At 42.6% G+C, this 25,205-nt stretch overlaps 1 protein-coding gene across 1 annotated transcript in view; it reads left to right on the top strand.

The window, feature by feature from the left end:
• The window catches only part of OTUD7A (OTU deubiquitinase 7A), a 370,674-nt gene that overhangs the window by 158,150 nt on the left and 187,319 nt on the right, over positions 1-25,205 (top strand). The window contains exon 2 of the mRNA XM_023195666.2: positions 16,200-16,322. The gene's annotated coding sequence lies outside the window, so the exon portion shown is untranslated. The remainder of the gene's footprint in view (positions 1-16,199; positions 16,323-25,205) is intronic.

Raw genomic sequence — 25,205 nt, 5'->3', positions numbered from 1 at the left:
AGAATAGGAAGAGGGGTCTTGTGTCATCTATAAAAGTATCACATAGCTACACTCGTCAAAGGAATATAGTATTGGTACCAAAAATGAAAAAAATTAAAATCACTGAAAGAGAGAAGAGATTTTGCAGACAGATCAAAGTATGGATATATTTTAACTCGCTTGGAAAAGACAGCATATTTAATAAATATCTTGCTGTAATCAGTGATGTTGGAAGGGAATAAAATTGGATGCCAGCACTGAGGCATGCACATGAATAAATTCCAGATGGGTTTTAAACCTAAATGTACAGCAAAAAATCTAATTATATAAATAGGAGGAAAAAGAGTAGAATGTGATCCATATAATCTCAGTTGAGAGAGGTCTTCTTAAATAAGGCGGGAATCCCAGAATGATAAAGAAATAGAGTGGCAGATATGGCTTTGTGATAACAGTTTAGCGTCTTTTCCTTTAGTCTTTTATATGTGCAGTTTTACATTCTTGAGGTTTTTTCGTATATGTGGTTTTCTCTTGATTTTTTTCACTTCCTAAGTGTTTCCCCAAGGAATATAAAACTTCAAAAATGTAATTTCAATATCTCTGTATGTTCCAGTTTATACCTGTGCTATCATTTAGTTAGAACTTACCATTATTAAACACAATCCACAATTCTTTGAAATTATATTTCAAAAGTAGGAAACACATTCCATAATATGTTGAATAGAGTCTGACATGCAAGACGCATGACATACCGTGGTAGCAACTCTCAGGATAAGACAAGTGGGCACTACATGGTAAACTAGCCCTGGTGCTCATACATAGAATCCAGTGGCAAACAATGTTTAATAAGTTATTAGCATCATTTTGTATAAATTGGGAAGAAATTTATTGGGTCCTTTCCTCATCCCATGTATACGGACCAATAGAAGATAGAGGCAACAGAGATATCTCAGGCACCAGGCGCTGGTTGCAGATGTGGGGCAAAAATACTGTATGAAATCCACAGTGTATCCAGGGGCCTTTTCTTTGATCAACTCCCTGAGAATTTTCATAAAATAAATACTGTTTGGGAGTTTTAAGAGGAGGAATAGAACTTCGCTTCTGCAAATTATGGCAGTCATGTCAATGTGACTGAATATTCTGGGACAGATTTCTAAAAGAAAAGAGTACATCTTGTGAACCGTCAGCTTGCAGTGGCCTTAGTTAGAAGTCAGCATAGGTTCTGACTTCATTTTCTTTCTGGACAATGTTTTTGAGAGGGAACACTGGGGACATTATACATCTGAATTTTTGGAGTGCATTTGATTAAAGAGGTAGCATAGTGTAATTGTAAAAAAAAAAAAAAAAAAGTTTATTTGGAATTAGAAGAGTTGAATTCAAATGTCTAAACCCTCACTTACCTGTTATTCTCTTTAGAGAAGTCACTTCACTCTCAAGTCCAGATTTTCCATTTGTAAAATGAAAGTTTGAGATCTAAGTGACTTCAAAAGTCCCTTCAAGCTGTAACACTCTGCTCTTGTAATTCCTCGTGACAGTCCTATGGTAAAGATGGAAAAATGTAGCCTGAATGTCATTTTAATGAGATAGGAGGCACCATTGTCAATGACCATACACAGAGAACACATTGGTCTGTTAGTCCTATAGTCAAGCCTAGAAAGGAGTCGCTGGCAGACTGCTGGGAGGCTGTGTCTTCCTTCCCATTAGGCATTTTCTAAATGCTCTAGAACAAGGGTTAGCAAAGTTTTTCATAAAGGATCAATAGTAAATATTGCAAGTTTTGCAGGCTCTATGGTCTCTGTTTACAACCAGACAACTCAGCCAGTAGATTTTATATAAATGAATGGGTGTGTTTGAGTTCCAATAAAACTTTATTTATTAAAAACAGGCAGTTGATGGGCAGGCTGAGGTTCCCTGGCACCTACTGTTGCACAGTGAGAACATTCATGGCCCGCAGATCAAATTGTCCTTTATTTGGTTAAGTTTTATTTAGCACTAAGTCCGAGGCTTGCAAATGCACATGTGTCAGTTCCTGATCTCCAGGAACTTCCAGTGAGGAGATAGCAGGTGAATGAGATGGGGTGCTCCTTAAGATAGGGAGGTGCCTGGGATGTGGATCTGGTCCTGTGCGTACACATAGCTGTGAGTGCCAGATTCTGCCTGGAGGTCAGGCTGGGCAACTGGAGCCGAAAGGAGTCTAGATGGCTTGTCCTAGGCGGGAGTTGTGGTGCACTGAATCTAACAAGATGAAATTCAGTACTGATGGAAATGGGACAGTGAGTTTAGACTTCAAGATAAAAGCAAAAAAGCAAACAAAAGATAGCTGTTCAAGTGGGAAGCAAAAGCTGTCACCTAACCAGCAACTTCATGTGAGTTTCTGCAGCTGCAAGTAACTAGAACGAGATAAATGGGTCCCAACTCATCAGGGCCTTGAGCTTCTCCATCCTGTGGGCCGATCGTGTCTGAAAGATTGTCTTCATTTCTTGGCCGGTGCAAGGAAGGTCTAGAGGGAAGTAATTGCCTAACACTAGGTTGGCTGTGATGGAAAAGGAAAGAGTAAGTATTGGGTGTTCTGTTAATTCTCACATCAACCCTGTGAGCCAGGGATTACATTATATCCATTATAGAGCAGCACTTCTCAAATTTTGGTGTGTGTAAGAATCTCTGGAGATACAGTTGAAATGTGGATTCTGGTTCAGTAGGTCTCAGTGGGGCCTGAGAACATTAATTTCCTCTTCTTCTTTCTTATTTCTTCTTTCTTCTTTCTTTTCTTCTTTCTTCCTTCTTCCTTCTTCCGTCTTCCGTCTTCCGTCTTTCTTTCTTCTTTCTTCTTCCTTCCTCCTTCCTCCTTCCTCCTTCCTCCTTCCTCCTTCCTCCTTCCTCCTTCCTCCTTCTCCTTCTCCTTCTCCTTCTCCTTCTCCTTCTTCTTCTTCTTCTTCCACTTTATGTTCTAGGGTACACGTGCACAACGTGAAGGTTTGTTACATATGTATGCATGTACCATGTTGGTGTGCCGCACCCATTAACTCGTCATTTACATTAGGTATATCTCCTAATGCTATCCCTCCCGCCTCCCCCCTCCCCACAGTAGGCCCCGGTGTGTGATGTTCCCCTTCCTGTGTCCAAGTGATCTCATTGAGAACATTAATTTCTGATGAGCACCAGCAGATGCCAACACAGCTGGGCAAAAGTACTGTATGAAATCCACAGCGCATCCAGGGGGCTTTGCTTTGATCACACCCTAAGAATTTTCATAAAATAAACACTGTTTGGGAATTTTAAAAGGAGGAATAGAACTTTGCTTCTGCAAATTATGGCAGTCATGTCAATGTGACTGAATATTCTGGGACAGATTTCCAGAAGAAAAGAGTGCATCTTGCGAACCGTCAGCTTGCAGTGGCCTTAGTTAGAAGCCACCATAGGTTCTGACTTCATTTTCTTTCTGGACAATGTTTTTGAGGGGGAACACCGGGGACATTCTATGTCTGAATTTTCATAGTACCTTTAATTAAAGAGGTAGCACTGTGAACAGTAAGGAGGTGGATGAGGAAACAAAAATTGGCAGAGTCCGTGATTTGTCCCAGATTAAACTGCTATGAGTTGCTGTAACGGAAATTCAGAACTTATGTAACTCAAATAGGTATATTGGAAAAATAGTGAGAAATAGGTCGGCACAGGTCAAGATGTGAAAGCCCAATAAAGCTAGGCAGAGACTTGGTAAGATAAAATAAGTGCCTCAAAATGTTCAGTGACAGTAGTGCCCTGATACAGGCAATACTTACGGAAAAATCAGTATTTAAGGAAGAGCTGTCAAGGGTCTCCAGGAGTGGGCAAAGTATGTTTTTAATTAAACACTTTATTTTGAGACGATTGTATATTGATATGCAGTTGTAAGAAATACAGGGTTCCAGTGTGCCCTTTACCCATTTTCTCCCAGTGGTAGCATCGTGCAAAACTATGGTCCAGTATCACAACCAGGACATTAATATTGATGTAGTCAATATGTAGAACATTTCCATCCCGCAAGGATCCCCAGTGCTGCTCTTTATATCCACAGTCACTTACCCAACCTCAGTCTTAACCTCTGGCAACCATTCATCTGTCTCCATTTCTACAATTTGGAATTTTTAAAATGTTGTATCAATGGAATCATATAATATGTAATTTGGGGATTTTTTTTACTTGGAATAATTCCCTGGATATTCATCCAAGTTGTTGTGGTTATCAAGAGTTCTTTCCTTTTTCTTACTGAGTAGTGGTTCACGGTATGGGCATTCCACAGTTTGGTAGCCATTCACCCCTTCAGGGTTCTGGATCATGTTTAGTTCCGGGCTCTTATGAAGGCAGCTGCTATGAACATCCCTATACAGGTGTTTGGGTGAACATAAGACTCCATTTCTCTAGGATAAGTGCCCAGGAGTCTGGTTGCTGGGTTGCGTGATAGTTTTTTGTTTAGTTTTAGGAGAAACTGCTTTCCAGAGTGGCTGTGTCATTTTCGTTCCCACAAACAGCATGTGAGTGATCCATTTCTCTGCGTCCTTGTCAACTGTTGGTGTTGTCACTGTTTTTTATTTTTGCTGTTCTGATAGATGTGCAGTGATAACTCATTGTGTTTTAATTTCCATTTCCTTGATGGCTAAGGATGCTTATTTGTCCTATTTACCTTCTCTTCAGTGACATGTCTCTCCCTGTGTTTTGCCAATTTTCTAATTGATTTAACTGTCGAGTTTTGAGAATTCTTTATACATTCTAAATAGTAGTCCTTTGTCAGATACGTGGTTTGCAAATATTTTCTCCCAGTCAGTAGCTGGTCTTTTACTCTCTTTCACAGAACAAAAAGTTCCGATTTATCAATTTTTACTTTTATGGATCATGCTTCTGGTATCAAGTCTAGTAACAACTTCTTTCCTAACCCTAAATCCCTAGGATTTTCTCATGTGTTTATTTTCAAAAAGTTTTGTAGTCTTATATTTTACATTCAAGTCTGTGATCCATTTTAAGTTAATTTTTACTGTATACAAGGTGTGAGACTTAGGTCAAGTCTCCCCCTCCCCTCCCCTCCTCTCCCGTCCTCTTTTCCCCTCCCCTCCCCTCCTCTCTTCTCCTCTCCTCTCCTCTCCTTTCCTTGATTTTTGCGCCTATGCCTGTCCCTTGTTCCAGCATCATTTGTTGCCAAGATCATCTTTCCTCTGTCAAGTTGCTTTTTCACCTGTGTCAAAAATCAGTTGGGCGTATTTGTGTGGGTCTATTTGTGGATTCGCTATTCTGTTCCATCAATCTATATATGTGTTCCTTCACCAATACTACAGACTTTTCATTACTGTAGTCATACGGTAAACCCTAAAATTGGCTAGATTGATTCTTCCCACTTTATCCTTCCTTTTCAAAATTATTTTAACTAGTCTAATTCTTCCACCTCTCCATATAAGTATTACAATAACTCTGTCCATATCTATTAAAAATCTTGCTGAATTTTGACAGGAATTGCCTGTCAATTTATACATCAATTTGGGGAGTATTGGCATCACTAGTGTATTGAGTTTTTCAATCTGTGGACACAGTATGTTTCTACATTTATTTAATTAGTAGATTTTGATATCTTTAATTAATGTTTTATGGTGTTCAGCATACAAGTCCTATGCATATTTTGTTAGATTTATAACTATTTTTATTGAATGATTATAAATAGAATTACATTTTTAATGTCAGTGTCCACATGTTCATTGATACTACAGAAAGATACAACTGATTTTTATGTTGACCTTGTGTCATGTGACCTTGCCATAGTCACTTCTTAGTTCCAAAAGTTTTCGTAGAGTCCTTGAGGTTTTCTGCATAAGACATCTTGTCATCTACAAATAAGTTTTACTCCTTTCTTCTAATATACATGCCATTCATTTCCTTCTCTTACCTGATTGCACTGGCAAGAATATCCAGCACTATGCTGAATGAGAGTGATGAGAGCAGACGTCTTGCTTGTTCCCAGTCTTAGGGGAAAACCATTCTTTCACCATTAAATATAATGTTAGCTGTAGGTTTTTTGTAAATGCTCTTTGTTAAGTTGAAAGTGTTCTATTATGACTTCGTGAAGGGGTGTTGAATTTTATGAATTTTTTTCCTTTACCAACTGATGTGATCATGTGATTTTTCTTTTTAATTGGTTAATATGGTGGATGACACTGATTTTTGAAGATCAAACCAGACTTACATTTCTAAAATAAACCCCACTTGATAATGGTGTGCAATTACTTTTCAATATTGATGAATTCCCATCAGTAATATTTTGTTAAAGATTTTTGCCTCTCTATTCATTAGGGATATTGGTCTGTAGTTTTATTTGTTTACACTGGGTTTATCTGGTTTTGGTATGAAAGTAATAGTGGCTTCATAGGAGTGTTGGAAAGTGTTTTCATTTCTTCTGTTTTCTGGAAGAGACAGTAGAATTGGTGTTAATTCTTATTTAAATGTTTGGTAGAATTCTCCAGTGAAACCATCTAGGCCTGGACATTTCTTTGGGGGAGGTTTTTAAATTTTGAATTTAATTTCCCATAGTTGTAGGACTATCCAAATGACTGGTTTCATATTAGATTAATTAAGGTGGTTTGGGCTTCTCAAGGAATTGGTCCATTTCATCTACGTTGCTAAATTTATATATGTTGAATTGTTCACAATATCACCTTATTATCCTTTTGATGCCTGTAGGGCCAGTATTCCTTTTTCATTTCAGGTATTGGTCATTTGTGTCATCTTTTTAAAACTTTTTATTTTAAATATATTTTTAAAATTATAATAATTTTAAATATTTTTTTAAATTAGGAAAAAATTATAAAAAGTTTAGAGTTCCCATTTGCCTTTCACCCAGTTTTCCCAAATGTTAACACTTTACGAAACCACAGTACTATTATCACAACGAGAGAATTAACATCGACACAACCATGTTAACTATTCTACCAACATCATTATAAAAACTTTACTACTTTTCTGACTAATGTCCTCTTTCTGTTCTAGAATCCAATGTAGGTCCTACACTGCATTTGGTTATCACGTCTCGTTAGTCGCTTTTAATCTGCAGCAGTTCCTCAGTCTTTCCTTGTCATTCCCCTTATACTTTTGAAGAGAACTGGTCAGTTATTTGGTAGAATGACCTTCCATTTGGGTTTGTCTGATATTTTCTCACAACCAGATCGAGGTGAGGCTGTGCACTATGGGGAAGGAGAGCGCTGATGTGCTCTGCTCGTTTCTGTGTTGATGCACATGCTATTGATATGTCTTATTACTGGCATGTTGACCTTGGTCCCTTGACTAAGGTGCTATCTGTCAGGTTTCTCTAGTGCAAAGTTACCATTTCTCCATTTGTCATTAGTAAATATCTTCTTGCAGGAGATACTTTGAGACTATGATGCAAGTATCTTTTTCTCATCACAGCTTTGAGTGAGAAGGGTTTGGGGGCTTAGCTTTGATGTGAAAATTTGAATGAATAACCAGAGAATAAGGGATTGTTTCCATTCCCAGTTTGAAAAAAATATATATCTTTAATAAAAGATGGAATTGTCACCAGCATAATTTTAACCATTTTGAAATAGAAAATATCCTTGGTAGGGAGGGAAGGGTTAGGAAAGAATGTGTAGCAGGACCATGGCCTTGATTATCAGGAAATGACTGTTTAGATGGCGGGGATGCGTCTGGGGCTTCAGGAGCTGTGGAGATAAGGTGACCAGTGTCTTCACCAAGCTGGGATGAAGCATTGTTCACATCTCAGCACATTTCGAGAAGTGGCCTAATGCTAACACAGTGCATTGGCTTTGCTGTTCAGGTTGCAGGTGACTGGTTGTGTGACCCTGGGCAGGTTGTCTGACTCCTCTGGGCTCAGGAGAGGTGGTCTTTAAGCAGACGTGCATGCTAGCTAGCCCCTGCAGTGCGGGGTTGTTGTGAAAATGTGATGATAGAGAATATGGAGCATGCCTGGTGCAAGGAGACACTCAGAAATGTCCTCTTCTGCTTCAAGGTCAGGTAGAAGAATCTTCTCAATTTCACCTCCTGAACCCCAAGTAGCTCTAAGTCTCATTCTTCTGAAACCCTTGTGTTCTGTGGCTCCTGAGCTCTAAACCCACAGATGCTGGGTCTTTGTGGCCCCCTGGAGGCCCAGCTTCAGGAGGACCCTGATCACAATCCGAATAGGATAGCAGCCGAGCAAGATTCAGCAGACAGCATGCGAGTGAACAGATTAACAGGGTGATTGCTAACGCCACAGAAAGTAATGTGGGTGAGTGAATGACAGCGAAGGTTGAGGAACGTCATTCATAAAGGGCAGCCAAGCATGGCCTTTCTAAGGAGGTAGCAGCATTAAACCTGAGGGTGAGGAGGAGCCGCCTGGGGAAGGAGGCAGGTGGAGGGGAGGAGTCCACTTGGGAAATCCCAGGTCACCTGGACATGTCACTGGGCCCTGGGATTGGCATGTGGGTCAAATGCAATGTTGGTTGTGCTTAGGCAATTGAAAGCAAGTAGAAGCTGAAAAAGGGATGATTTATCTTGGTTCTGGGAAGTTGGGTTAGCAGTGAGGTCAGGAAGCAGAGGTGAGCAGCCAGCACCCTCTTTCTCTTGGGAAACTTACACACATTTTAGAGTTACAGTTCCCCTAGGGAAGAAGTTAGCAGAGGCCACCCCACACCCAGGACAGGTGACGGAGCAGCAGTCTTCTCTCCCAGACCTTGATGCCTGGGCACAAAGGCAGCTTTTGCTGAGTAACAAAATGCCTGGACTTCCCCCTCCTCTGTTTTCCTCTCCTGGCTGCATCTGCTCTGAAAGGCTACAGACACCTGGCCCCAGGCCCTCCAAGTGGGCACCCACCCCCATCTGGGCGACAAGGCTGCTGCTCATGGGAACTCCGCTTACTCCCTCTGAGTCCCTCTGAGTCATCTGGGTGGTGGGTGTCCCTGGACCAGCAGCCGTTGGGTCTGACCACTCACCAGCACACATGCCTCTGAACACTGGGACACAGGCCCTTTGAGGTCTGTCTGGAGCTGAAGGGCTGGCTCCTACACTGGGATGGAGAGGAATATGTGTAATATGTTGGGGAGGGATGCAGGCAGGTGTGGGAGGAAGTGGAGCAGGCACAGTCCATGGAGGGCACGGGGCACGGGTGCGGAGGCACACAGGCATCATCCAGATGGCGAAAAGGCGATGGGCCCAGATTCTGCCCTAGTGCAGGGAAGGTGCCGAGATTTCAGACCAGAGGGAACTGCAGGAGAACCGCAGAGCCCCTCTGCCTTCAGCAGATTTAGGTGCTGCCTGCAACTTGCCAGACTGGCAGTCCCCAGCATGCTGCCAGCAGGCACGCTCAAAATGCACTTCTGGCTGAGCCCTTGCTGGCCTCCGCGTGCCAGTGGCTGCCCCTCTGTGAAGAGGAGTTGTCTGTAACGGTGCTGCATGGACGGCCCATTCTGCCCCTCCCCCCCCAGCCCCTTGTCCCCCCGCCCCAGCCCCATGTGCTGTCACTCACACCTGCAGCTACACCAAATCCTTCCCCAACCCCCTGCACAGGGGACCCCTTCATGTGCGGGCCACCCACCCCCAACCCGTGTCTGCACTGGAGGTTCTCTGTGGAGAATTCTCCTCTGTGGGGCAGTAATACAGGCCTGTGTGTGCCTGAGCCCCCTGCCTCAGGTGTGTGTGGGAGAATTTACCCGAGAGAAGTTAGCAACACCTGCCTAGTGAAGGCCCCACATAGAATAGGCCCTCAGCAAACACCAGGGGCCTCTGCCCTCCTCACCCTTCTGGGAACTCTTAGAGTTTAAGGTCCAAGCCAAGTGTCTCCTTCTCTCTGAAGAGTTCCCTGTCCCTGGAGGCAGATGACAAGATGAGCCGTGACTTCCCTTGGACTGGGGCTGCTCTGCACCTCAGGTGTTCACCAGGCAGCGGGCTGTGCTGCGGGTGTCGGTCTCCAGGTCTGTCTCCTGTTTCAGATTACAGGGCTCTTGATGGCAAAACCACTCAAGTTTATGTCTGCCTCGTGGCCTGCAACTCCTAGCATAGTAAACGCTCATTAAAGTGCTGCTGGTTTGTGCAGGACCTGGATTTTATGCAAATAAATAATTAAAAAGTTTTGCTAGCTGACTACAGTGAAATATCAATCACTTCATATCTGTTTGGATGACTGTTAGGCACAAGAGAAGAGGTATGTATTGGTGAAGGTGTGGAGAAAAGAGAACACTAGTACATTGTTGGTGGGTATGTAAATTAGTGCAGCCATTATGGAAAAAGTGTGGCAGTTCCTCAGTAAAACAAAACTAGAACTACCATGTGATCCAGCAATCCCACTACTGGTGTATAGTCAAAGGAAATGAAATCAGTATGTCAAAGAGTTAGCTGCACTCCTATGTTCACTGCAGCACTATCCACAATAGCCAAGACATGGAACCACCCTGTGCTCATCCAAAGATGAATGGATAAAGAAAATGTAAAACATGGCCGGGGCGGTGGCTCACGCCTGTAACCCTAGCACTTTGGGAGGCCAAGGCAAACGGATCACGAGGTCAGGAGATCGAGACCATCCTGGCTAACATGGTGAAACCCCGTCTCTACCAAAAATACAAAAAAAAACTACCCGGGCGTAGTGGTGGGCACCTGTATTCCCAGCTACTCGGGAGACTGAGGCAGGAGAATGGCGTGAACCCGGGAGGTGGAGCTTGCAGTGAGCCGAGATCGCACCACTGCACTCCAGCCTGGGCAACAGGACGAGACTCCGTCTCCAAAAAAAAAAAACAAGAAAGAAAATGTAAAACGTGGTATAAATGCACGATGGGTAATATTCAGTCATAAAAAGAATGAAATCCTGTCATGCACCGCGAGAATGAACCTGGAGGGCATCATGTTCAGTGAAATAAGCCAGGCACGGAAAGACAAATCCTGCAGATCTCACTTATGTGTGGAATCCGAAAAAGGTGAACTCACAGAAGCAGAGAGCAGAATGGTGCTGGTCAGGTGCTGGGGGAGTGGGGTGGGTTGAGATGTTGGTCAAAGGATACAAATTTCACTGAGGCAGGATAAATAAGTTTGAGGGATACATGGGGACTATTAGAACATGGTAACTATTGTAACGATGTATTGTATCCTTAAAAATTCTTGAGACTTGCTGAGAGTAGACAATAATAAACTAAACTGGTGTTACAAAACAAGTTTTCTGGTGGAATGCTGAGCAGCGTTTCCTGGGGGCAGGGGGTTGAGGGGATCTGGGCTTGTGAAGTGTGGAGGGGTGTTATGACAGGTAGAGGGAGAGCTGAATGAAAGAAGTCAGGAAAACCTGGGTAGGAGTAGGGAGCAAGGAGAGCGGCAAGAGCCCAGGATCCAGGTAGCCTGAGGGAGGAGGCCCCCGCCATGGGAGGCCAGAGGGCGTGCCAGTGCCTACTGACCCTTCACACACCTGCGCTGCATGGGCCCCTCCACTGGCTCTGTGAGGGCAGTGTCCTGGCCTCTGAGCTCCACTCCAGTGTCACTAAGGTCACTTGCCTGCCGGGTAGCCGCTGCTCATTTTGCACCTGCTGTTTCCCAGCAGTCAGTCCTGGAAGCATCTCTGGTCCTGTAGTCCTGCCTTCATCTTGAGCCCCTCTCAGTACCTTGTATTTTTACAATAGTTTCAGCTTAGAGCAGTGAGTCCTTCGGGTCCCTGGAGCATCTTTAGAGGTCTCTTTTCATCTTCACCAGGACCTTTGGAACGGCCCAAGTCCCATGATGATGCAGGACAAAGCAGCCGTGGTGGCTTTTTAGACCACAGGCCAGTAGGGGACATGGCTGGTAGTGATCCCAGACCTCAGGAAGCCTGGCTGATGGGTTTCCCATGTGCTGGCCTTCAGTGACACCAAGGGGCCGGGTGGAGAGGAGGATTCAGCTAGAATAGCCTCTTTGGGCTTTCACCTGCACCTTACAGACCTGGGTCTCTGCTCTCACCTGGAGTCCCCCAGACACGCAGTGTGTCCACAGCGTTAGCACGCTCCCTGGCCCCCTGTCAGCACTGGGGGCTTTCAGAAGAGTGTGTCTGCCTGGCATCACCACATCCAATCCCGCCGCATTCTGCATTTCAGAGCCAGAATACAGGTCTAAAATGCCTGTTTTATTTTGGAAACTACTGTTGTCCCCAGGATTAAAATGTGCAGGAAGCATTCATCCCACCCTTAGTTTAGCTGATAGCCTTACCCCTCCCTTTTGTTTTGTTACAGATCTGAACTTATTTTACCCAATGGCTGTTTTCTTGCATTTCCCTCTAGAGGTACTGGCATTTCGAGAAGCACTTTAGCCTTCCAGATCTTTACATAATTCATTACGGACATATTTTGGACTTACAGTATCTTACAGTACAAAAGAAAAAAAAAAGAGAGACTTTCCTCTTTATTTCCAGAAGTTGTTACAGACTTCTCCTGAATTTAAATTTCCTGAAAATTTGGCCAGAAAATGCTGTAAGTTTTTATTCCATTAGGGAACCAGAAACAAAACCGCTTACCAGCAGGCCTGAGGCAGAGATGAACGCCTGACCTGAGCATCTCTCATGCACCTTCCTGAGAGACAGACCGGGTGATCACGGTGTGAATGTAAAGCCCATTTCCTAGAAACTCACTCATCTCTTGAAGCTTTTAGGAAGACTAAGAGAAAAAGCCACTCACTGAGAGACAAAGGCAGGAAAAGTGTCTGTCCCAGTGCAAGCCCATTTCCTAGAAACTCACTCATCTCTTGAAGCTTTTAGGAAGACTAAGAGAAAAAGCCACTCACTAAGTGATAAAGGCAGGAAAAGTGTCTGTCCCAGTGCGTGTGTGTGAGGGTTGTTAGTCGGGGGTGTCCTTCATTTTCCACCAGGGGACTGCACGTCCATGGAGTGAACACCCCAGAGGTGGGCAGGGGACCAAGTCCAGCATGGGAGACACGGGGCCCCGGGTCGAAGGCTGTTCTTAGGTAAGCTTTGTGACAAACATGGCATTTGAGCTGGGTCTTGAGTGGAGCCGGGAGAGAACAGGAATTTTGAAAATTCCTGAGGGAAAAAATGTGAACAAAGAAAGGGACGCAGGAAGTAGTTTATTGTTAACTATAATTTTCCTACTATGTTATCAAATACAAGAATGTATTTCTTCTATCTAACTGCATGTTGGTACCCATCAGCCAACTTCTCTTCCTCCCCGCTTCCCTTCCCAGCCTCTGGTAAACACTATTCTACTCTCTGCATCTGTGAGACCCACTTTTTTTGCTCCCACATTTGAGTAAGAACATGTGATGTTTGTCTTTCTGTGCCTGGCTTATTTCACTTAACACCATGACATCCAGTTCCATCCATGATGCTGCAAATGACAGGATCCCGTTCTTTTTCTGGTTGAGTAATATTCCGTTCTGTATGTATTCCACACTTTCTTTATTCATTCATCCATTGATGGACACTTAGGTTGAGTCTACATTTCAGCTATTGCAGACAGTGCTGCAGTAAACATGGGAGTGCAGATATTTCTTCAATATACTGATTTCCTTTCCTTTTAATATATACTCAGCAGTAGGATTAATGGATATGTGGTCGTTCTATTTTTAGTTTCTTGAGGAACGTCCGTACTGTTTTCCGTAATGGTAGTACTAATTTACATTCCCCTTTCTCCACATCCTTACCAGCATCTGTTGTTCCTTGTCTTTTTTATAATAGCCAGTTCTAACTAGAGTGAGATGATATCTCATTGTGGTTTTAATTTGCATTTCCCTGGTGATTCGTGATATTGAGCATTTTTTCATATGCCTGTTGGCTGTTTGTATGTCTTCTTTTGAGAAACATCTATTCAGGTCATTTACTGATTTTCTAATCAGATGATTTGTTTTTTTGCTATGGAGTTGTTTGAGCTCCTTATGTAATCTGGTTATTAATCCCTTGTCAGGTGGAAGTTTGCAGATATTTTCTCCCTTCCTCTAGGTTGTCTCTTCACTTAGTTGTTTCCCTCCCCGTGCCGAAGCTTTTTCGCTTAATATAAACCCATTGTCCTATTGTTGCCTTTTTGAGTCTTATGCAAAAATCTTTACCCAAACCAATGTCCTGAAGTGTCTCCCCGATGTTTTCTTCTGGTAGTTCCATAATTTTAGGTCTTACATTTAAGCCTTTAATCCATTTTGAGTTGATTTCTGTATATGATGAGATGAGGATCTAGTTTCATCCTTCTGCGTATGGATATTTGATTTTCTCAGCACCATTTATTAAAGAGACTGTGTTTTTCCCGGTGTGTGTTCTTGCCACCTTTGTCGAAACCGAGTTGGCTGTAAGTGTGTGGATGTATTTGCGGGTTCTCTGTTCTGTTCCATTGGTGGATGTGTCTGTTTTTATGTGAGTGCCATGCTCTTTTGGTTACTATAGGTTGGTAGTATCATTTGAAAACACAACCAGTGTGATGCCTTTAGCTTTGTTCTTTTTGCTCACGATCACTTTAGATCCAAGGTCTTCTGTGGTTTCATATGAATTTCAGCCTTTTTTCTATTTATGTGAAGAATGTCATTGGTATTTTGACAGGAATTGCATTGAATCTATAAATCACCTTGGTTAATATAGACATTTTAGCAATATTAATTCTTCTAATCTGTGAGCATGGGATATCTTTCCATTTTTTCAGGTTCTTCCTGTTGAGTTACAGGGATTCTGCATATGTGATGGATATTAATCCCTTATCAGAGATATGATTTTTAAACATTTTCTGTCATTCTATTGGTTGCCTTTTCACTTTGATAGTGTCCTTTGGTACACAAAAGTTTGTGATTTTGATGAAATCCAATTTATCTGTTTTTCCTTTGGTTCCTGTTTTCCCTGTTTTTTTTGGTGGTATCGTACCCAAGAAATAATTGTCAAATCCAGTGTCATAAAGCTTTTCCCCAGTCTTTCCTGTATGAGTTTTATAGGTTTAGCTCTTACATTTAGGTCTTCAATCCATTTTTAGTTAATTTTTGCATAAAATGTTAGGTGAGAGTCTAACTTCATTATTTTGCATGTGGATGTACAGTTTTCCCAGCACCGTTTATTGAAAAGATTGTCCTTTCCACATGGAATGGTCTTGTGGAAAACGCTTGGCCATTTATGTGAAGCCATGCATGGCACCCTTGTGGAAAAATGATTTAACCATATATTTGAGGATTTATTTCTGGTCTACCTTGTGTGGACTATAAATCTGTCTTTATGCCCACACCACATGCTGTGATTAACATAGATTCATAGTATGTTTTGAAATCAAGATGTGTGAGACTTCCAACTTTGTCCTTCTTTTTCAAGATTGTCTTAGCTATTGATTCTATTCTTTTGCATTAGAAGTCAGAAAATTTATTGCCTACAAAATCATTTTGAAAGTACTACTCAAGCCTTCTAGTAAAATTGAAATATAAAGGAGCAATGAGAGATATGCAAATTATTTATGATCAATCAGCAAACACCAAAACACAGTCATGTTACAAGTAATAATATAGAACTGAAGCTTAAAGCAGTTGTTAAAGAATTATGATTCCTGAGAAAGTAGAATACAAAAATCAAAAGGAATTTCAAATTAACATTTTAAATGATTTCAACAAGATACAGCAGGTAGCAGAGGAAGAGATGGGAATTAGATTGAACTAGGGGCCTTATCCTATGTGGAAATTAGAGGTTATATATGTTATTTAACTGAGTAAAAATTAAATTTTATCTATAAGTTATTAGATAAATGGCCTAAAAAGGTAAAAATATACAGTCATCTGCTGACCTAGGGGATGCCCAGTCCAGATGGGGTGCACCTGGTTCCACTGTGTGGAATATGAACAGCCCCCTCACTTTGAGGTTCCCCACAGATCACACCCCCAGAACCTCTCTCCCAGAATCTCAGAAGTCAGAGTTCAGTGTTTGAGCCCCGCTGAGAAGCACAGTCCCCTCCCCTGGCACATCAGCTTCTAGGAGCTCTAAGCCCACCCTCACATCTGTTAAGTCTACACAGATGAGACTTTTCCCATTGATCCTCATCTGTCTCCTGATGGGACATTCATTTAAAAATTAAAGGGTGGGGTCGTGTGTTGGGAGTGGGAGACAGGGGTGTGGGATTTACCAGCCAATTTCAGATGCATGTTAAATATTTAAAATCATTTTAAAAGTTGAAATGTTAATATTTAATTTTTTAAATATAAAAAATCCTAAAATTGAAGTTGTTAATTCTCACTTTCCATGAAGTGTGAACATTCTCTTTGATTCTCATTGTCTTTTCCAGAGTTCTCAGGCGCTGTGGTCTCACCTTCCACTGGGGCAACAATGGGCCATTTCCAGCAGGGACAGTGCGGCGTTGGCCTGCATGCCTGACTGCCACACACCTCCAGAATCAGGTGTCTGAAAAGTAAGTCCTGTGTTGGTGGGGTCTTAGTGGCAGGCTAGAGGGGCAAGTGCAGTCACTGCCTCTGACAATAGAGCTGGTAGTGGTTCTGTGGACTCCCTGGAAATCAAACTTAAAGCCCGGATAAAGTGTAAGGTTCATTGAGAAAGAGTCATGAAATGTACTTCATACGGCATTAGAATTTGAGATTGGAATAATAGGCATTATTCTTTAAAAGGAAAAAAAAACAACTGTAGTGATTGACAAAGTGACTTGATTTATACCAGTGCAAAATTTGTCATCTGTTGCAACCATTATTGATTTTTAAAATATTATAAGCAAAAGAAAAATAGTCCCGTTATCTTAACACACTAATTATTTTTACTTTTACTGTTTCCTCTTCTTATCCAAAAATACAATTTTAATCCGACTGATAGCATAGCCATTCTTTTGCTTTATCACTCTTGGAACAAATATTTTTATATACCTTCTTGCCTACTTTTTATTTTATAAGCTTTAATTCTACAGAAAACTTGAAGGAATAGAAAAGTGAACACCCATAATTCTTCACCCAGATTTACCAATTGTTTATACACAAATAGACACACGCAGATGGTAAATATGTGTTTGTGTGTGTTTGATTCTTTTTGTCTGAATCATTTGAAAGTAGGTTGTTGACATCATGACACTTTGGCATCATCTCCTAAGTACACAGCTGCCTTCTACAAAAGTATAGTACCATTACCACTGTGAAATATAATATTGATAAAGTGATATTATCCAAATATGTTGTCCCTATCCAGATGCCCCTGATTGTCTCCCAAATATTCATCATAGCTGTTTTCCACTGTCTAGTGTTCAATTAAGTATCACTCACTGAATTCAGTTATGTCTCTTTTTATCTGAACTAAAGCCCTGCTTTCATTTTTCTCTTCATGATGTTGATGTCTTTGAAGAGTCTGAGCCACTTGTTTTATGGAGCGCTACCTAATCTGGACTCGTCTGATTATTTCCTCGTACTTAGATTGAGATAGACATTTCCTCCATCTCTCTTCCCAGCACATCAGTGGGCGCCCATGGCTCATGGTGATAAGTTTGTTCACCGGGCTAAGGTCGTTTCTCATGAGCTCTCTTTATAAAGTTACTTTTTTTTTTTTTTTCTGAGATGGAGTCTCGCTCTGTCGCCAGCTGGAGTGCAGTGGCAAGATCTCGGCTCACTGCAACCTCCACCTACTGGATTCAAGGAATTCTCCTGTCTCAGCCTCCCAAATAGCTGGGACTGCAGGCGCCCACCACCATGCCCAGCTAATTTTTGTATTTTTAGTAGAGATGGGGTTTCACCATGTTGGCCAGGATGGTCTCCATCTCTTGACCTCAGGTAATCCACCCACCTCGGCCTTCCAAATGCTGGGATTACAGGTGTGAGCGACAACGTCGGGCCTATAAAGTCACTTTTTACATTCTTGTCTTTTACTAGTAAGCAATGGGGCAGACTTTGAAGCCCTGTGAACATTCTCTTCCCTGGTTGATTTTCATCCAGTGATCTTAGCATCCCTTGATGGTTGTATTATGATTTTTAAGCCATTAGTTTATTGGGACCTCAGACTTTCTTTGTCACATAATCCTTCATGTTTCACATTTTCTGTGGTTGTGAGGTCATCACACAAGGGAGCATATGGTGAGGTGGTCAAGAGGAGGACTCTGAAGTTAGACCATTCAGATAGGCATCTACGTATGCATCTTGTGTCTGTCATACAACAACCAGGTGATGGTGAGCAAACATTTCTCCTCACAAACCTTTAGTGTCCTTATAATTACAATTAGGAGACTGGGAGTGACCATCGCAGGAGGCATATGGCGGAGGGTAGAGCCTGTGGCTGGCCTTGCTAAGCAGTAGCTGTTAATTATTGTCAGATACAGGAAACATGGGCGAGAGCCACTGGATGCTGCTTTTATTCCTGAGATCTTTTATAAGACCTTCAGCAAAAATGCTAATAAATCTGAATGACAGAGTAGATGCCCCATGCTCTGTGTCCCTGCAGTTAAAGGGTTGCATAGGGAATGAAAGCACCACGCCAGGAAGTATTCATCAGTGAACGCTGTCCTGATGTGCCCTCCCCGGTCGGCTTCCTCCTCCTGCTCTTGGTCACCCTCAACTGCCTCCCCTCGCTGGGCCTGAACCTCCCTGGTCTGTTGTCAGGTTTGCCTTTCAGTCACCACTAACCAATTGGGGTTTTTTTTTTTTATCTGAAGATTATGTGTGGGTGTTTTTTTCCATTTAAATCAAGTCCTTTTAGTTCTATTGGCATCCCATTGCCACAGAATGCATCTTCCTTGAGAATGTTTTGAAAATTTTACCAAGAAAACAGTTTGTGCAAATATAGGTTATTTTAGAAGCTACACATGAATATGAATTAGACTGAGTCTTCAAAAAAATTGCTGTTGGAAAACATGTTAATATCTTAAAAATACTTCCTCTGAAAAGGTTACTTGCCTCGTTTTCTTCCCCACAACTCTTTTTTTTTTGAGACGGAGTCTCGCTCTGTCGCCCAGGCTGGAGTGCAGTGGCCGGATCTCAGCTCACTGCAAGCTCCGCCTCCCGGGTTCACGCCACTCTCCTGCCTCAGCCTCCCGAGTAGCTGGGACTACAGGCGCCTGCCACCACGCCTGGCTAGTTTTTTGTATTTTTTAGTAGAGATGGGGTTTTACTGTGTTAGCCAGGATGGTCTCGATCTCCTGACCTTGTGATCCGCCCGTCTCGGCCTCCCAAAGTGCTGGGATTACAGGCTTGAGCCACTGCGCCCGGCCTCTTCCCCACAACTCTTCAAAGCAGATGAGAACTACTGCTCACAGAGAAGACCGCTCTGCATCCTGCGTCCAGATGACATGCTTTCTGTCCGCTTCTTATCGGCTGAGCTTGAAGGGATGGCCCTGTGGGGTTCCCCTGCTTTCTGGGGCGATATCAACCCAACCAGCCTGGAGTGTGCCAGGACCAGAGCACACTTCTTGTGGGCTCCAGCCCCAGGCTTCCCTGAAGCCTCGCCACATCTCCTTTTCCCTTCTTACCAGCTGTTCACATGCCAGGAATCCTTGCTTGTCTCCTTGTCCTCTGTATGCGCTCCTTGGGGATGGGACTGTGCCTTTTCTGTTTTCCCAGGAGCAAACCCAAAGGTTATAGGATGAGTGAAGTGCAGGTGAAAATCAAACCTCTGGCTCTGCATCAACACCAAGGAAATCACGGAGTTTCACTTGAGTGTGTGGATGGAAATACCAGGGCTGCCTTTTCTCAGTTTCCCAAAGCACATCCTGTGGAATGTCTGTCCACTTGGAAACCTGAGCTCTCTGGTCTTGAGTGAGCTCCATGCTCCAGGCCTGTGTACTAGAGAACCAAATGGAGGTGGCTGGAAGCCAAGGCAAAGCCCGTGCAGAGAGGCCCACTCCCAGGAGGCTTGCAGGTGCTTGGCCACATTCGGGGGCAAAGGACCCCTCCTCCTCCACAGCCCTGGGCCAGGCCCTTCCCTGCATCTCCCTCTTCCTGTTCCCTTCTCCTGTACAACAGCAGCCTGGCAGTATGTGTTCCCCAGTGTGGGTTCATCAGCATCACCAGCCAGGAAACCCTCATACCCAGAACTTGGTTTTGGGGCTTAATCTTCAAAGCCCTGTTGCTGAGCCATGGAAGGAGACGCAGTGCCCCGTGAGATGGCATAAGTATAAATTCACAAAAGGCTTGAAGACACACCCTTAGGGCAGTTCTTAAATCCCCTGGGGGCTTGCTGTCCACACAGACATTGTGCCCCATAAGTGTGTGAAGGTGGGTCAGCCAGTCAAGATAAGGCCAGGAACCCAGTGTGTATTCAGCACTTTGCTGAATTCCCTGTGTACCTCTTGGTTACTCCTAGAGCATGCAAAGGCTCAATTCTCAGGTAAAATCATCTGTTACCATTCCAAAGCTCTATTTAACTCATTAATAAGGGAACCAGCAAAAAGACAAATGATCTGGCTCCACAAGCATTTGGTAACTGGGATTTACTGGCTCCACAAGCATTGGGTAACTGGGATTTATTTATTTATTTATTTATTTTTCATTTATTTATTTTGAGAGGGAGTCTCACTCTGTCGCCCAGGTTGAAGTGCAGTGGTGCGATCTCTGCCTCCCGGGTTCACACCATTCTCCTGCCTCAGCCTCCCGAGTAGCTGGGACTACAGGCACCCGCCACCATGCCTGGCTAACTTTTTGTATTTTTAGTAGAGACGAGGTTTCACCGTGTTAGCTAGGATGGTCTCAATCTCCTGACCTCGTGGCATATCCACCTCAGCCTCCCAAAGTGCTGGGATTACAGGCGTGAGCCACCGCGCCCGGCTGGTAACTGGGATTTTTAAGGTCAGTTGGGAAAGTAATGCAGAAATGAGATACTAAGTTAAGGCAAACCTCTACAAAGCAATACAAATGCCAAATTTGGAGTTGACTTGTTTACTAGGCAGTAAAAGTCATAAGCTATAAATCCTGCAGGCTAATCTCACAGGGCTATAAACCTCTTTATTTTAACCAATTGTGAATGATTAGATAAATATTTGTCACACTGCTCAAGAGCTTCAGAATGGGATCAATCAGACTTTTTTGCATTCTAGCAGAATATCACAGATCCCAGAAATCATCATTTTTCCCTTTTTCAGGTTTGGAATCAATGTTTCCATAACAATCAGCTAAAATATGGTGGTTGACAAGTTGTGAGTGATCATGTAGCACCATGTGAAAGTGCTGCTTTTTGGCCTGCACAATGCACTTGAGCTCCGGTGTAGACACTGCAAGGCCATGTGTGGGAGACAGCTTCTGACACAGCTCCCAACCATTCCTGCCTCCTGACATCGCATCTTCGTGTTGTCCCCTGCCCTTGGGTGTGGGCTGGACATAGTAACTCGCTGTTAATAAACAAAATATAGCAGAAGTGACAGGTGTCACTTCCAAGACCAGGATGCAAACACAGTGACTTCTGTCTTGCTCAGGCTCTCTCTGACTCTTCTCACGTGGTTGTTCTGATGAAACAACTCTGATTTTGTGATCTCACCTTGGAAAGGCCCACGTAGCAAAGAACTGAGTTCAACAACCCTCAGAAACAATTCTGTGAATGATCACATGAGTAAGCTTGGAAGAGAAAGGTTCCTCATTTGAGCCTTCAGATGAGACTGCAGCCTCAACTCACATTTTGATTGCAGCCTTGTGAGAGACCCTGAGCTAAGGTGCACTCTGACTCCTGCCCCACAGAAATGGTGAGATTATGTATATGTGTTGTTTTAAGTCCCTAAATTTGGAAGTCATTGTTTCACAGCAATAGGTAACTGATGCAGCATCCATGAAATGTTTAGGGTTGATTGTTCTTGGATATGTGCTTCTCAGCAGAGCTGTCTTTCATCTTTCCTGGCTTCTCCCATCTCCTTTCTCCTGCTTCTCTACTCTCCCTTTCCTATTCTTGATTACTCTTCCTTTCTTTATTCCCACTCCATTTGAGTTCCCCTTCTCTGCAACTGTAATTGCATCCTTGGCCATTGATTAGGGAGGCTTAAAACTAGAGGTACCTTATTTGTGGGGACAATGTGCAGTTCAGAAAGATACCCCATCCTTGGCCAGTAGCAAAATAGTTTTCTTTGTTGAAATCAATTGCGTCGAACTTACATTGGCTACATCATCCAGGGCTGCAATGCTTCTTATTTGGTCTTGAGCCAATGCTTAGTGTTTGAATGCAATTGGCTTTACCATTCTTTCCTCAGGGGAGTGTAGACAAACAAATTTTCTGCTTAAGAATATGGTTTCTTTCTGACTCAAACAGCTGATCCTGTCAACTTGGACTTCATAGTCATCAGTTTCAATTCAGAACCAACCTTTTAAAAATTATATGTTATTTTGATATAAAAAGTACCAAAAGCAAATCTTCTGAAGGAATAGAACTCCAGATGGTTTTATTAGGTTTCCCAGGTTATTAATTTAAGAATATATTGCAAATAAATATATACATAATCATAATCATACCTATGTTTTTGATTTTTTTTATTTCAGTGGGTATATAGTAGGTGTATATATTTATGGGGTACCTATCCTTTTTTTGGTACTTGCTGTGTGCCAGGCACTATGCTATGTAATCACCACCACAACCATATTAAAATAGGAACTGCAGTCCTCCTTTCAAAACTGAGGCAGTGAGAACCAGGCACTAGACATAAATTATCCCCAGGAATTTTTGGAATGCCTGCCTGGATTTGTATTTGTATAAATGTTTCTAGTGACTAAAATGAAAACCCAAGAAACTAAAGAAGAAAACAATTAGTAGATTAATCTGTTAGGTCATAAAGTTGACAGGGTTGTATAGAATGCTGGGTGGGTTCTTCAAAATCCACCTATCTCAATGTTATCTATTTTAAAAGTTCAAATCCATACATGATGACAAATATTTATTTCCTTTATGTTTATCTTTTTATTTGGGCAAAGTTGTTTATTATATTTGAAAAGATAGACACTAAAATAAAACACTGAATTTTACCAGTCACTGATACGTGTAAATAATCAACTAATATGGGCCAATAAGAAAGCCCAAAAGCTGAAATTCTCCAGTTTTTGTGAAATCTAATTTTTTTTTTTCTTAATGGAAAGAGCCACTACGTTGACTCTCTTGGTTCCACTTACTCTAAGTGGCCTGGAAACTTCCAAGTATTAACAACCAGCCCACTGGAATTTCTATCCAAATGGCCCTTAGATACCCTTCCCTCTCTCCCTTTTTAACATGCACAGACTGTCACACACAGTTATGCGAATGTGCACATACATTCACACACGCATGCGCATGCAAACATTCACATATATTCACACACGTTCAACATAAACATGCACACAGAAGTCATAGACACACATACACACTGTTAAACACATGCACACTCACATGGACATGCACACACACAGCACATGCATACACATGCTCACACATGGACACGTAAACATACATGCACACCTAGTCTATTCAGAGTTAATTTTATATATGGTGTAAGACGTAGATTGAGTTTACTTTATAGAAGTCCATTTGCTCCAGCATCATTTTTTAGAAAAGTCTTATCTTTTCTCTATTGGGTTGTCTTTGTGCCTTTGTCAAAAATCAGTTGTCTTTCATTTTAGTAATAAATGTGTCTATCCTCTGCTATCCCAGTACTATACTGTCTTGGCCATGGAAGGTTTATAATGCATCTTAAAATCAAGTGTGTGAGTCCTCTAACTTTTTTCTTTTTCAATGTTGTTTTGACTAATCTGGTTTCTTTATCTTTCTATATAAAATTAGAATCAGCTTGATCAGCTTGTCTGTGCCTACAAAGAAACCTGTTGGAATGTTGACTGGGATTGCATTGAATTTATAGATCAGTGTGACTATACCTGACATCTTTTTTTTTTTTTTTTTTTTGAGACGGAGTCTCGCTCTGTCGCCCAGGCTGGAGTGCAGTGGCTGGGTCTCAGCTCACTGCAAGCTCCCCCTCCCGGGTTTACGCCATTCTCCTGCCTCAGCCTCCCGAGTAGCTGAGACTACAGGTGCCCGCCACCTCGCCTGGCTAGTTTTTTATATTTTTTAGTAGAGACGGGGTTTCACTGTGTTAGCCAGGATGGTCTCGATCTCCTGACCTCGTGATCCGCCCGTCTCGGCCTCCCAAAGTGCTGGGATTACAGGCTTGAGCCACCGCACCCAGCCTATACCTGACATCTTAACTGTGGTATATCTTACAATTCATAAAAACAGTACATCTCTCTATTTATTTAGGTCAATTTTGGTCTCTCTTGCCTAAATTTTGTCAATTCCTAGGTTAGAATTTTTGACTGTGTCCTGGCTCTGTTGTTCTCCAGGTCTACATGTACCCTGTTCCCTCTTTTCCTGGCTTTGCACCCACTGTCCATACCCCTTCCCCAATTACATGGAGCTCAGCCCTCTACTTCTTTGCAAAATCCCCAGTCCCCTGTGGTTTTCAAATGAGATGTCACTTCTTCAGAGCCTCTCTTACCCTCTCCTCCACTCCAGTCTAGCATGGGTGCCCTTCCCTTGTGCCTAACACCATCTTGTCTCTCATAGCTCTAAGCATCATGTGATATAACTGCCTCATTAATTTGTTTTTTAGGCCAGCAGCCAAACACTCTTAGAAGGCAGAGACCTTGCCTGATTTTAGGTTGTATCCCTAGCACGTAACACAGAGCAATGGCCCAGTTAATGGCAGCTGAGTGTAGGAATGGAGCAATGAAGGAGTGAAAGGAACTGAAAAGGGAGAAGTAAACTAGCCTTGAGTGAGGCTCTGCTCTGTGTCAAGCACCAAGAAGGTAGGTCAACAGTGGTCAATAGAAACTAGACTGTCAGGGAGAAATTAGACAATCATTATTAGACAGTGAAACACAGTCAGACAAACAGGTATAGTGGGAGAAAGGAAAGGGAGGGGGATATATAGACAGACATTCAGGCAGGTTGTGGATAATCAGATAGATACATTCATGGGCATATGGATAGATATGTAGACAAACAAGATAGGTTGAAAGACATACAGACAAGACAGATGGGAAAAACATTGAGACCCCCAGATGGATAGACAGAAAAACAGAGAGTTTCTAGCATAGAGAGACAGACAGGTAGTCAGATAGACAGATATATAGCACAAAGACGTACAGACATACTGACAAATAGACACCCAGAAACATGCATAGGTGGGTGGGTGGGTCGGTGCATGGATGGATGGGTGGATGGATGGATGGATGAAGACAGGTAGAAATAGACAAGATGGCAGAAAGAAAGAAAGAGAGAAAGGAAGAAAGGAAGAAAGAAGGAAGGGAGGGAGGAAGGAAGGAAGGAAGGAAGGAAGGAAGGAAGGAAGGAAGGAAGGAAGGAAGGAAGGAAG

Source organism: Piliocolobus tephrosceles, chromosome 6 (assembly GCF_002776525.5).
Source record: "Piliocolobus tephrosceles isolate RC106 chromosome 6, ASM277652v3, whole genome shotgun sequence".
Lineage (NCBI taxonomy): Eukaryota > Metazoa > Chordata > Mammalia > Primates > Cercopithecidae > Piliocolobus > Piliocolobus tephrosceles.
Note: the sequence above shows the minus strand (reverse complement) of the source record. Positions and strands in the feature narration are given on the sequence as shown.